The sequence below is a fragment of the Zophobas morio genome, unplaced genomic scaffold (assembly GCF_036711695.1).
Source record: "Zophobas morio isolate AGI-343-1 ecotype UQ-CSIRO unplaced genomic scaffold, CSIRO_AGI_Zmor_V1 ptg000016l, whole genome shotgun sequence".
NCBI lineage: Eukaryota > Metazoa > Arthropoda > Insecta > Coleoptera > Tenebrionidae > Zophobas > Zophobas morio.
In genome coordinates, this window is record NW_026972121.1 from 5,963,335 (window position 1) to 5,977,225 (window position 13,891).

Here is a 13,891-nt window from a genome sequence, read left to right on the forward strand (position 1 = left end):
TAAGATAAAAGTAAACGGAAAATAAATGAGACAAGGTCACAACAAGTTTACGTGTGTAAAAAATCCTACCAGAACACGCATTATTATCTGATTGAACGTAACGGAATTAAATTCCATTGGAGTGGATACCGTACGTAGTTTACGGAACAAAACTTTGACAGGTGTGGTTTCTTTAATACCTTATTCGATAGCACACCTGACCTTATTGTTTTCCTAAACAAAATCACCGAGCACACCGTTGCGACAACAGTAACATCGCATTTCGATATCGCTTTTCGTCGAACCTGGACGAATTGGGGTCACTCATTTTTCAACACTGAGGTAATAAGAAAACGCACTTAAAGATTTCCATCGCTAGTGAGTACCACTTTTATGGCACACATGTACTAAAACACGCGTGATTTATGGGTTAAAGTCGCACTTTAGGGGATTTCGGCGAAAAATTGCATTTTAAGTATTACAAGTTGTTATCGTGCTAATTGCACAAATTCATACGAGTTTATTTTTAAAGATGCAGTTCCCATCACGACTGACTGTTTGACCTTCTGCCAGTAAAAAATTACGTACCTTAACAAAATCCTGGTTTGTAAAAACCCAGCACTATTAACTTTCTATCTTCAACGTTTGCGCATTTTGCAATATCACTGGCATTTGTGTTTACCATAAGTCATGAAAAGTTTATTATTATTAAATCTGTCGTTGTAACTTCAACCACTTACTCAGTAGGTGAATGCAAAATTCCGGCCTTCACGCTCGCGAATTCTTACCAGTAAGGGGGGAAACAACTAATTGGCACTCTCTTTACAATTGTCCTGTATGCGGCGTTAAATCGAAAGAATGAGATTTGCATTCTTCTTCCGTTTTTATTTAAATGCAAAAACGGGAAGGTGACTTATGCGCAAGGTTATTACGGTTTTTTCACGTCAATTTTTTTTTTAATCAAACGTTTATAATGATTTTGAGTGTGGGTATGACGTCATTTCCACGCGCGAAACCAAAGCCACCACAACTGTCCATGTTCTATCTGGGTGGCACTTGCGGCACTTCCTAGTATTTAAAAAGTTTGATGGTAAAATTACAGAGCAGAGAAAATTGCCCAGCGATGGTTGCTTTGTCGGTGTGACGTCATGTGACCCCAAAAACTAAAACACGCCAACGCGATCATCGCAAAAGCATGCAGTTGCAAAATTGGGTATTTTTTGTGTTAATTGGTTTTTATTTTATGTCGATTCAAAAAAAAAAAAAAAAAGTAATTGGGTTTAAAAACCACTTCTAGAATTTGTTCAAATTTTTGGGAACTATAATTTGTACAAATCTAAAAAGCCAAAATTGAAACCAATGAAATTCTACGATCGTAAATGACTTAAAAATCCATTTCTGGAAACTGTTTTTTGAATAATGTCTGCAATTTTAAAAATTGTTGAAAAACCCTGAAACTCTGGGTAACAAAAATTGGCAAAAATTCTAAAAAGGGCCAACATTAAGAATATTGAAAGTTCCTTTACGTGAAAGGAAATCTTTAATTTAAATAATACATCGCAATTTAAAAATGAAACAGATAATTGCTCAAAAATCCAAGGAAATTATTGAAAAATAAAATGTCAAAAAAGTATATCTGGCTAATGAAATTCTAGAATCGTAAATGGCTTAAAAATCCACTTGTCGCAACTTTTAATAATCTCTAGAATTTGAAAAGTCGTTGAGAAACCCTGAGACTCTGGTTAACAATAATTGGTAAAAATTATAAAAAGGGTCAATATATTTTGTAAATTTTCCAAAAAATTCCAAAAAAAAAAAGGATTGTGAAAGTTCTTTTTCGTAAAAGAAAATCTCGAATTTAAATAACACAGCGCTTTTAAAAAACTAAAACAAGAAATTACTCAAAAACCTAAGAAAATTATTGAAAAAAAATTCTCTGTACCTGGCCAATGAAATTCTACGACCGTAAATGTCTTAAGAATCCACTTCTGGAAACTGTTATTTGAATAATTTCTGAAATTTTAAAAATCCTTGAAAAACCCTGAAAATCTAGGTAACAAAAATCGGTCAAAATTCTAAATAGGGCCAACATTTTGTAAAATTTCCAAAATTCAAAGTGCCTCAAGAATTGTGAAAGTTCTTTTTCGTGAAGGAAAAAACAACAAATCACTCAAAAATCAAAGAAAATTATAGAAAAAAAATTTCAAAAAAAAAAATGTGTACGTGGCTAGTGAAATTCTAGGCCCATAAATGGTCAAAAGCCAATTCTTGAAACTATTTTGAATACTGTCTGGAATTTTAAAAATCGTTGAAAAACCCCGAAATTGTAGGTGACAAAAATTGGTAAAAATTCCAAAGACTAAATTTCCAAAATTCAAATTGCTTCAAGAATTATGAAAGGTCCTTTTGTTAAAGGAAATCTCGAATTTAAATAAACTACCGCAACTAACAAACTGAAACAAGAATCACTCAAAAATCCAGGAAATTAAAAAAAAATTCAAAAAGAAAATTATGTGTACCTGGCGAATGAAATTTTAGGATCGTAAATAGCATAAGATCCACTTCCTGAAACTGTTTTTGAAAATTTTATGGAATTTTAAAAACCGTTGAAACACTCCGGAACTTTTGGTAATAAAAATTCGTAAAAATTATAAAAAGGGCCAAATTTCCAAAATTCAAAGTGCTTAAAAAATTATGAAAGGTCCTTTTCAGGAAATCCCGAATTGAAATAAAACACCGCATTTAAAACATGAATATTTTGAATAATCTCTGGAATTTTAAAAATCATTTAAAATCCCGAAATTCTAGGTGACAAAAATTGGCAAAAATTTTAAAAAGGGCTAAATTTGCAAAATTCAAATTGCTTCTAGAATTATGAAAGGTCCTTTTGTTAAAGGAAATCTCGAATTTAAATAAAATACAGCAACTAAAAATCTGAAACAAGAAATCACTCAAAAATCCAGGAAATTAGTGAAAAAATGTTTCAAAAAGAAAATTATGTGTACCTGGCGAATGAAATTTTAGGACCGTAAATCGCATAAGAAACTTGTCTTTGAGAAATCTATGGAATTTTAAAATCGGTTGAAAAACCCCGAAACTTTACGTAATAAAAATTCGTAAAAATTCTAAAAAGGGCCAAATTTCCAAAATTCAAAGTGCTTCAAAAATTATGAAAGGTGCTTTTCGTAGAAGGAAATCCCGAATTGAAATAAAAAACCGGATTTAAAACATGAAACAAGAAATCACTCAAAATTCATGGAAAATTATTGAAAAAAGTTTTCGAAAAAAATATATGTGTACTGGGTTAGTGAAATTCTAGGACCATAAATGGTCAAAATAATCTCTGGAATTTTAAAAATGGTTGAAAAATCCCGAAATTCTAGGTGACAAAAATTGGTAAAAATACTAAAAAGGGTCAATATTTTGTAAATTTTCCAAAATTTAAAGTGCCTCAAGAATTGTGAAAGTTTTTTTTCGCGAAAGGAATTCTCGAATTTAAATAACACAACGCAATTAAAAAACTAAAACAAGAAATTACTCTAAAACCTAAAAAAATTGTTGAAAACAATTTTCAAAAAAATTCTCTGTACCTGGCAAATGAAATTCTACGACCGTAACTGTCTTAAGAATCCACTTTTGGAAACAGTTTTTTGAATAATTTCCGAAATTTTAAAAATCGTTGAAAAACCCTGAAAATCTAGGCAACAAAAATTGGTCAAAATTCTAAATAGGGCCAACATTTTGTGAAATTTCCAAAATTCAAAGTGCTTCAAGAATTGTGAAAATTTCTTTTTGTGAAGGAAATCTCGAATTTAAATAACATAAAGCAATTAAAAAACTGAAACAAGAAATTTCTCTAAAATTTAAGAAAATTATTGAAAAAATTTAAAAAAAATTCTCTGTGCCTGGCCAATGAAATTCTACGACCGTGAATGACTTAAACATCCACTTCCGGAAACTGTTTTTTGAATAATGTCTGGAATTTTAAAAATTGTTGAAAAACCCCAAAACTCTAGGTAACAAAAATTGGCAAAAATTCTAAAAAGGGCCAACATTAAGAATGTTGAAAGTTCCTTTAGGTGAAAGGAAATCTTTAATTTAAATAATACACCGCAATTAAAAAATGAAACAGATAATTACTCAAAAATCCAAGGAAATTATTGAAAAATAAAACGTCAAAAAATAGTATATCTGGCTAATGAAACTCTATTATCGTAAATAGCTTAAAAATACACTTGTTGAAACTTTTAATAATCTCTAGAATTTGAAAAGTCGTTGAGAAACCCTGAGACTCTGGGTAACAAAAATTGGTAAAAATTCTAGAAAGGGTGAACATTTTGTAAATTTTCCAAAATTCAAAGTGCCTCAAGAATTGTGAAAGTTCTTTTTCGTTAAAGAAAATCTCGAATTTAAATAACACACCGCAATTAAAAAACTAGAACAAGAAATTACTCTAAAACCTAAGAAAATTATTGAAAAAAATTTTCAAAAAAATTCTCTGTACCTGGCCAATGAAATTCTACGACCGTAAATGTCTTAACAATCCACTTCTGGAAACTGTTTTTTGAATAATTTCTGAAATTTTAAAAATCGTTGAAAATCTAGGTAACAAAAATCGGTCAAAATTCTAAATTGGACCAACATTTTGTGAAATTTCCAAAATTCAAAGTGTCTCAAGAATTGTGAAAGTTCCTTTTCGTGAAGGAAATCTCGAATTTAAATAACACAGCGCAATTAAAACACTGAAACAAGAAATTTCTCTAAAATTTAAGAAAATTATTGAAAAAAAAATCTCTGTACCTGGCCAATGAATAAAATGTCAAAAAACTATACCTCGCTAATGAAATTCTAGGATCGTACATGGCTTAAAAATCCACTTGCTGAAACTTTTAATAATCTCTAGAATTTGAAAAGTCGTAGAGAAACCCTGAACCTCTGGGTAACAAAAATTGATAAAAATTGTAAAAAGGGTCAATATTTTGTAAATTTTCCAAAATTCAAAGTGCCTCAAGAATTATGAAAGTTCTTTTTCGTGAAAGAAAATTTCGAATTTAAATAACACAGCGCAATTAAAAAACTAAAACAAGAAATTACTCAAAAACCTAAGAAAATTATTGGAAAAAATTTTCAAAAAAAATTCTCTGTACCTAGCCAATGAAATTCTGAGACCGCAAATGTCTTAAGAATCCACTTCTGGAAACTATTTTTTGAATAATTTCTGAAATTTTAAAAATCGTTGAAAAACCTTGAAAATCTAGGTAACAAAAATTGGTCAAAATTCTAAATTGGACCAACATTTTGTGAAATTTCCAAAATTCAAAGTGCCTCAAGAATTGTGAAAGTTCCTTTTCGTGGGGGAAATTTCGAATTTAAATAACAGCGCAATTAAAACACTGAAACAAGAAATTTCTCTAAAATTTAAAAAAATTATTGAAAAAAAAAAATCTCTGTACCTGGCCAATGAATAAAGTGTCAAAAAAGTATCTACTTCTGGAAACTGTTTTTTTTTTTAATAATGTCTGGAATTTTAAAAGTCGTTGAAAAATCCCGAAATCCAGGTGACAAAAATTGGTAATAATTCTAAAAAGGACTAAATTTCCAAAATTCAAATTGCTTCAAAAATTATGAAAGGTCCTTTTGTTAAAGGAAATCTCGAATTTAAATAAAATACCGCAACTAAAAAACTGAAACAAGAAATCACTCAAAAATCAAGGAAATTATTGAAAACACTTTTCAAAAAGAAAATTATGTGTACCTGGCGAATGAAATTTTAGGACCGTAAATCGCATAAGATTCACTTCCTGAAACTGTTTTTGAAAAATCTATGGAATTTTAAAAACCGTTGTAAAACTCCGAAATTTTAGGTAATAAAAATTCGTAAAAATTCTAAAAAGGGCCAAATTTCCAAAATTCAAAGTGCTTAGAAAATTATGAAAGGTCCTTTTCGTAGAAGGAAATCCCGAATTGAAATAAAACACCGCATTTAAAACATGAAACAAGAAATCATTCAAAAATCAAAGAAAATTATTGAAAAAAGTTTTCGAAAAAAATATATGTGCACTGGGCTAGTGAAATTCTAGGACCATAAATGGTCAAAATAATCTCTGGAATTGTAAAAATCGTTGAAAAATCCCGAAATTCTAGGTGACAAAAATTGGTAAAAATTCTAAAAAGGGCTAAATTTCCAAAATTCAAATTGCTTCAACAATTATGGAAGGTCCTTTTTTTTTAAAGAAAATCTCGAACTTAAATCAAACACCGCATTTAAAAAATTGAAACACGAAATTACACAAAAATCCACGAAATTATTGAAAACATTTTTCAAAACAAAAAAAAATGTGTACCTGGTCAACGAAATTCTAGAACCGTAAATGGCGAAACATCCACTTCTTGAAACTGTTTTTGAATAATCTCCAGAATTTTAAAAAGCGTCAAAAATTACCCGAAAATCCCGGCAATAGAAATTTGTAAGAATTCTAAAAAGGGCCAAAGTTCCAAAATTCAAAGTGCTTCAAGAATTATGAAAGGTTTTTTTCGTAGAAGGAAATCTCGAATTGAAATAAAACACCGTAATTAGAACCTAAAACAAGAAATCACTCAAAAATCAAAGAAAATTATTGAAAACAAATTTCAAAAAAAATATATGTGTATCTGGCTAGTGAAATTCTAGGGCCATAAATGGTCAAAAGCCAATTCTTGAAACTATTTTGAATAATCTCTGGAATTTTAAAAATCCTTGAAAAACCCTGCAATTGTAGGTGAAAAAAATTGGTAATAATTCTAAAAAGGACTAAATTTCCAAAATTCAAATTGCTTCAAGAATTATGAAAGGTTCTTTTGTTAAAGAAAATCTCAAATTTAAATAAAATACCGCAACTAAAAAACTGAAACAAGAAATCACTCAAAAATCCGGGAAATTATTAAAAAAATTTTTCATAAAGAAAATTATGTGCACCTGGCGAATGAAATTTTAGGACCGTAAATCGCATAAGATCCACTTCCTGAAACTGTTTTTGAAAAATCTACGGAATTTTAAAAACCGTTGTAAAACTCCGAAATTTTAGGTAATAACAATTCGTAAAAAATATAAAAAGGGCCTAATTTCCAAAATTCAAAGTGCATCAAAAATTATGAAAGGTTCTTTTCGTAGTAGGAAATCCCGAATTGAAATAAAACACCGCATTTAAAACATGAAACAAGAAATCACTCAAAATTCATGGAAAATTATTGAAAAAAATTTTCAAAAAAAATATATGTGTACTGGCCTAGTGAAATTCTAGGACCATAAATGGTCAAAATAATCTCTGGAATTTTAAAAATCGTTGAAAAATCCCGAAATTCTAGGTGACAAAACTTGACAAAAATTTTAAAAAGGGCTAAATTTCCAAAATTCAAATTGCTTCAAGAATTTATGAAAGGTCCTTTTTTTAAAAGAAAATCTCGAATTTAAATCAAACACGGCATTTAAAAAACTGAAACACAAAATCACACAAAAATCCACCAAATTATTGAAAACATTTTTCAAAAAAAAAAATGTGTACTTGGCAAGACGAAATTCCAGGACCGTAAATGGCGAAACATTCACTTCTTGAAACTGTTATTGAATAATCTCTAGAATTTTAAAAATCGTCAAAAATGACCCGAAAATTCAGGCAATAGAAATTTGTAAGAATTCTAAAAAGGGCTAAAGTTCCAAAATTTAGAGTGCTTCAAGAATTATGAAAGGTTCTTTTCGTAGAAGGAAATCTCGAATTGAAATAAAACACGGCAATTAAAACCTAAAACAATAAATCACTCAAAAATCCAAGAAAATTATTGGAAAATTTTTTCAAAAAAAAAATTCTGCGTACCGGGCCAATGAAATTCTAGATCCGTAAATAGCGAAAATCCACTTTTTGAACCTGTTTTTGAATAATCTCCGGAATTTTAAAAATCGTCGAAAAACCCCGAAACTCTAGGCAATAAAAATTGGTAAAAATTCTAAAAGGGCTAACATTTTGTCAAATTTCTAAAATTCAAAGTGTCTCAGAAATTATGGAAGTTCCTTTTCGTACAAGAAAATCTCGAATTTAAATAAAACATCGCAATTAAAAACTGAAATCACCCAAAGTCACAAAAAACAATTGAAAAAATAAAAAAAAAAAATATGTACCTTGACAATGAAATTCTAAATGACTTAAAAATTCACTTTTGGAGACTGTTTTTAAATAATCTCTGAAATTTCAAAAATTGTCGAAAAAAAAAACAAAAATCTAAGTAATAGAAATTGGTTAAAAATTCCAAAAACGGCTAACATTGTGTCAAATTTTCAAAATTCAAAGTGCTTCAAGAATTATGAAGGCTCCTCTTCATACATATAAGGAAATCTCAAATTTGAATAATACAGCGCAATTAAAAAACTGAAACAAGAAATCACTCAAAAATCCAAGAAAATCATTGGAAAAATTTTTCAAAAAAAAAATTATGTGTACCGGGCAATGAAATTCTAGAACCGTAAATAGCGAAAATCCACATTTAGAACCTGTTTTTGAATAATCTCCGGAATTTTAAAAATCGTCGAAAAACCCCGAAACTCGAGGCAATAAAAATTGGTAAAAATTCTAAGAGGGCTAACATTTTGTCGAGTTTCTAAAATTCAAAGTGTCTCAAAAATTATGGAAGTTCCTTTTCGTACAAGAAAATCTCGAATTTAAATAAAACATCGCAATTAAAAACTGAAACAAGAAATCACCCAAAGTCAAAGAAAATTATTGAAAAAATTTAAAAAAAATATGTACCTTGAAAATGAAATTCTAAACGACTTAAAAATTCACTTTTGGAAACTGTTTTTAAATAATCTCTGAAATTTTAAAAATTGTCGAAAAAAAAAACTGAAAATCTAGGCAATTGAAATTGGTTAAAAATTCTAAAAACGGCTAACGTTGTGTGAAATTTCCAAAATTCAAAGTGTTACAAGAATTGTGAAGGCTCCTCTTCGTACAAGGAAATCTCAAATTTGAATAATACAGCGCATTTAAAAAACTGAAACAAGAAATCACTCAAAAATCCAAGAAAATCATTGGAAAAATTTTTCAAAAAAAAATTCTCTGTACCTGGACAATGAAATTCTAAGACCGTAAATGTCTTAAGAATCCACTTCTGGAAACTGTTTTTTGAATAATTTCCGAAATTTTAAAAATCGTTGAAAAACCCCGAAATTGTAGGTGACAAAAATTGGTAAAAATTCTAAAAAGGACTAAATTTCCAAAATTCAAATTGCTTCAAGAATTATGAAAGGTCCTTTTGTTAAAGGAAATCTCGAATTTAAACAAAATACCGCAACTAAAAAACTGAAACAAGAAATCACTCAAAAAATCCAGGAAATTATTGAAAACATTTTTCAAAAAGAAAATTATGTGTACCTGGCCAATGAAGTTTTAGGACCGTAAATCGCATAAGATCCACTTTCTAAAACTTTTTTTGAAAAATCTACGAAATTTTAAAAACCGTTGAAAAACTCCGAAACTTTAGGAATAAAAATTCGTAAAAATTATAAAAGGGCCAAATTTCCAAAATTCAAAGTGCTTAAAAAATTATGAAAGATCCTTTTCGTAGAAGGAAATCCCGAATTGAAATAAAACACCGCATTTAAAACATGAAACAAGAAATCACTCAAAATTCATGGAAAATTATTGAAAAAAATTTTGGAAAAAATATATGTGTACGGGGCTAGTGAAATTCTAGGACTATAAATGGTCAAAATAACCTCTGGAATTTTAAAAATCGGTGAAAATGACCCGAAAATCCAGGAAATAGAAATTGGTAAAAATTCTAAAAAGGGCCAAAGTTCCAAAATTTGGAGTGCTAAAAAAAAGAAGGAAATCTCGAATTGAAATAAAACACCGCAATTAAAAACTGACACAAAAAATCACTCAAAAATCCAAGAAAATGATTGGAAAAATTTTCAAAAAAAAAAATGAGTACCGGGTCGATGAAATTCTAGAATCGTAAATAGCGAAAATCCACTTTTTGAACCTGTTTTTGAATAATCTCCGAAATTTTAAAAATCGTCGAAAAACCCCGAAACTGTAGGCAATAAAAATTGGTAAAAATTCTAAAAGGGCTAACATTTTGTCAAATTTCCAAAATTCAACGTGTCTGAAGAATTATGGAAGTTCCTTTTCGTACAAGAAAATCTAGAATTTAAATAAAACACCGCAATTAAAAACGAAACAAGAAAGTCAAAGAAAATTATTGAAAAAATTAAAAAAAAATACGTATGTACTTTGACAATGAAATTCTAAAAAACTTAAAAATTCACTTTTGGAAACTGTTTTTAAATCTCTGAAATTTTAAAAATTGTCGAAAAAAAACGAAAATCTAGGCAATAGAAATTGGTTAAAAGTTCAAAAAAGGCTAGCATTTTGTCAAATTTCCAAAATTCAAAGTGTTACAAGAATTGTGAAGGCTCCTCTTCGTACAAGTAAATCTCAAATTTGAATAACACAGCGCATTTAAAAAACCGAAACAAGAAATCACTCAAAAATCCAAGAAAATCATTGGAAAAATTAAAAAAAAAAATTATGTATATCGTGCCAATGAAATTCTAGAACCGTAAATAGCGAAAATCCACGTTTTGAACCTGTTTTTGAATAATCTCCGGAATTTTAAAAATCGTCGAAAAACCCCGAAACTCGAGGCAATAAAAATTGGTAAAAATTCTAAGAGGGCTAACATTTTGTCAAATTTCCAAAATTCAAAGTGTTAACCAAAATAATGAAAGTTCCTTTTCGTACAAGAAAATCTCGAATTTAAATAAAACATCCTAATTAAAAACTGAAACAAGAAATCACCCAAAGTCACAGAAAATTATTGAAAAAATTAAAAAAAAAATATGTACCTTAACAATGAAATTCTAAATGACATAAAAATTCACTTTTGGAATCTGTTTTTAAATAATCTCTGAAATTTTAAAAATTGTCGAAAAAAAAAACAAAAATCTAAGTAATAGAAATTACCTAAAAATTCCAAAAACGGCTAACATTGTGTCAAATTTCCAAAATTCAAAGTGCTTCAAGAATTATGAAGGCTCCTCTTCATACATATGTATAAGGAAATCTCAAATTTGAATAATACAGCGCAATTAAAAAACTGAAACAAGAAATCACTCGAAAATCCAAGAAAATTATTGGAAAAATTTATCAAAAAAAAAAATATGTGTACCGGGCCAATGAAATTCTAGATCCGTAAATAGCGAAAATCCACTTTTTGAACGTGTTTTTGAATAATCTCCGGAATTTTAAAAATCGTCGAAAAACCCCGAAACTCGAGGCAATAAAAATTCGTAAAAATTCTAAGAGTGCTAACATTTTGTCAAATTTCCAAAATTCAAAGTGTCTCAAGAATAATGAAAGTTCCTTTTCGTACAAGAAAATCTCGAATTTGAATAAAACACCGCAATTAGAAACTGAAACAAGAAATCACCCGAATAAAAGAAAATTATTGAAAAAATAAAAAAAAAATATGTACCTTGACAATGAAATTCTAAATAACAAAAAATTCTCTTTTGGAAACTGTTTTTAAATCTCTGAAATTTTAAAAATTGTCGAAAAACCGAAAATCTAGGCAATAGAAATTGGTTAGAAATTCAAAAACGGCTAGCATTTTGTCAAATTTCCAAAATTCAAAGTGTTACAAGAATTGTGAAGGCTCCTCTTCGTACAAGGAAATCTCAAATTTGAATAATACAGCGCATTTAAAAAACTGAAACAAGAAATCACTGAAAAATCCAAGGAAATCATTGGACAAATTTTTCAAAAAAAATTCTCTGTACCTGGCCAATGAAATTCTAAGACCGTAAATGTCTTAAGAATCCACTTCTGGAAAATGTTTTTTGAATAATTTCCGAAATTTTAAAAATCGTTGAAAAACCCCGAAATTGTAGGTGACAAAAATTGGTAATAATTCTAAAAAGGACTAAATTTCCGAAATTCAAATTGCTTCAAGAATTATGAAAGGTCCTTTTTTAAAAGGAAATCTCGAATTTAAATAAAATACCGCAACTAAAAAACTGAAACAAGAAATCACTCAAAAATCCAGGAAATTATTGAAAACATTTTTCAAAAAGAAAATTATGTGTACCTGGCGAATGAAATTTTAGGACCGTAAATCGCGTAAGATCCACTTCCTGAAACTGTTTTTGAAAAATCTACGGAATTTTAAAAACCGTTGTAAAACTCCAAAATTTTAGGTAATAACAATTCGTAAAAATTCTAAAAAGGGCCAAATTTCCAAAATTCAAAGTGCTTCGAAAATTATGAAAGGTTCTTTTCGTAGTAGGAAATCCCGAATTGAAATAAAACACCGCATTTAAACATGAAACAAGAAATCACTCAAAATTCATGGAAAATTATTGAAACAAAATTTCGAAAAAAATATGTGTACTGGGCTAGTGAAATTCTAGGACCATAAATGGTCAAAATAATCTCTGGAATTTTAAAAATCGTTGAAAAATCGCGAAATTCTAGGTGACAAAAATTGGTAAAAATTCTAAAAAGGGCTAAATTTCCAAAATTCAAATTGCTTCAACAATTATGGAAGGTCCTTTTTTTTAAAGAAAATCTCGAACTTAAATCAAACACCGCATTTAAAAAATTGAAACACGAAATCACACAAAAATCCACCAAATTATTGAAAACATTTTTCAAAACAAAAAAAAATGTGTACCTGGTCAACGAAATTCTAGAACCGTAAATGGCGAAACATCCACTTCTTGAAACTGTTTTTGAATAATCTCCAGAATTTTAAAAATCGTCAAAAATTACCCGAAAATCCCGGCAATAGAAATTTGTAAGAATTCTAAAAAGGGCCAAAGTTCCAAAATTCAAAGTGCTTCAAGAATTATGAAAGGTTTTTTTCGTAGAAGGAAATCTCGAATTGAAATAAAACACCGTAATTAGAACCTAAAACAAGAAATCACTCAAAAATCAAAGAAAATTATTGAAAACAAATTTCAAAAAAAATATATGTGTATCTGGCTAGTGAAATTCTAGGGCCATAAATGGTCAAAAGCCAATTCTTGAAACTATTTTGAATAATCTCTGGAATTTTAAAAATCGTTGAAAAACCCCGCAATTGTAGGTGACAAAAATTGGTAATAATTCTAAAAGGGACTAAATTTCCAAAATTCAAATTGCTTCAAGAATTATGAAAGGTTCTTTTGTTAAAGAAAATCTCGAATTTAAATAAAATACCGCAACTAAAAAACTGAAACAAGAAATCACTCAAAAATCCGGGAAATTATTGAAAAAATTTTTCATAAAGAAAATTATGTGCACCTGGCGAATGAAATTTTAGGACCGTAAATCGCATAAGATCCACTTCCTGAAACTGTTTTTGAACAATCTACGGAATTTTAAAAACCTCCGAAACTTTAGGTAATAAAAATTCGTAAAAATTCTAAAAAGGGCCAAATTTCCAAAATTCAAAGTGCTTCAAAAATTATTAAAGGTCCTTTTCGTAGAAGGAAATCCCGAATTGAAATAAAACACCGCATTTAAAATATGAAACAAGAAATCATTCAAAAATCAAAGAAAATTATTGAAAAAAATAAAAAAAAAAATATATGTGTACCGGCCGGCCTAGTGAGATTCTAGGACCATAAATGGTCAAAATAATCTATGGAATTTTAAAAATCGTTGAAAAATCCTGAAATTCTAGGTGACAAAAATTGGTAAAAATTCTAAAAAGGGCTAAATTTCCAAAATTCAAATTGCTTCAAGAATTATGGGAGGTCCTTTTTTAAAAGAAAATCTCGAATTTAAATCAAACACCGCATTTAAAAAACTGAAACACGAAATCACACAAAAATCCACCAAATTATTGAAAAAATTTTTGAAAAAAAAAAAATGTGTACCTGGCCAACGAAATTCTA

At 28.9% G+C, this 13,891-nt stretch overlaps 1 protein-coding gene across 2 annotated transcripts in view; it reads right to left on the bottom strand.

Moving 5' to 3' along the window:
- Positions 1–13,891, bottom strand: part of LOC135129651 (uncharacterized) — a 66,265-nt gene that overhangs the window by 38,306 nt on the left and 14,068 nt on the right. The window contains exon 1 of one of the 2 annotated variants that reach the window (XM_064056875.1): positions 568–646. The exons of the other annotated variant lie outside the window; for it this stretch is intronic. The gene's annotated coding sequence lies outside the window, so the exon portion shown is untranslated. Of the gene's footprint in view, positions 1–567; positions 647–13,891 lie in introns of those variants that run through there. 2 annotated transcript variants of the gene reach the window in all.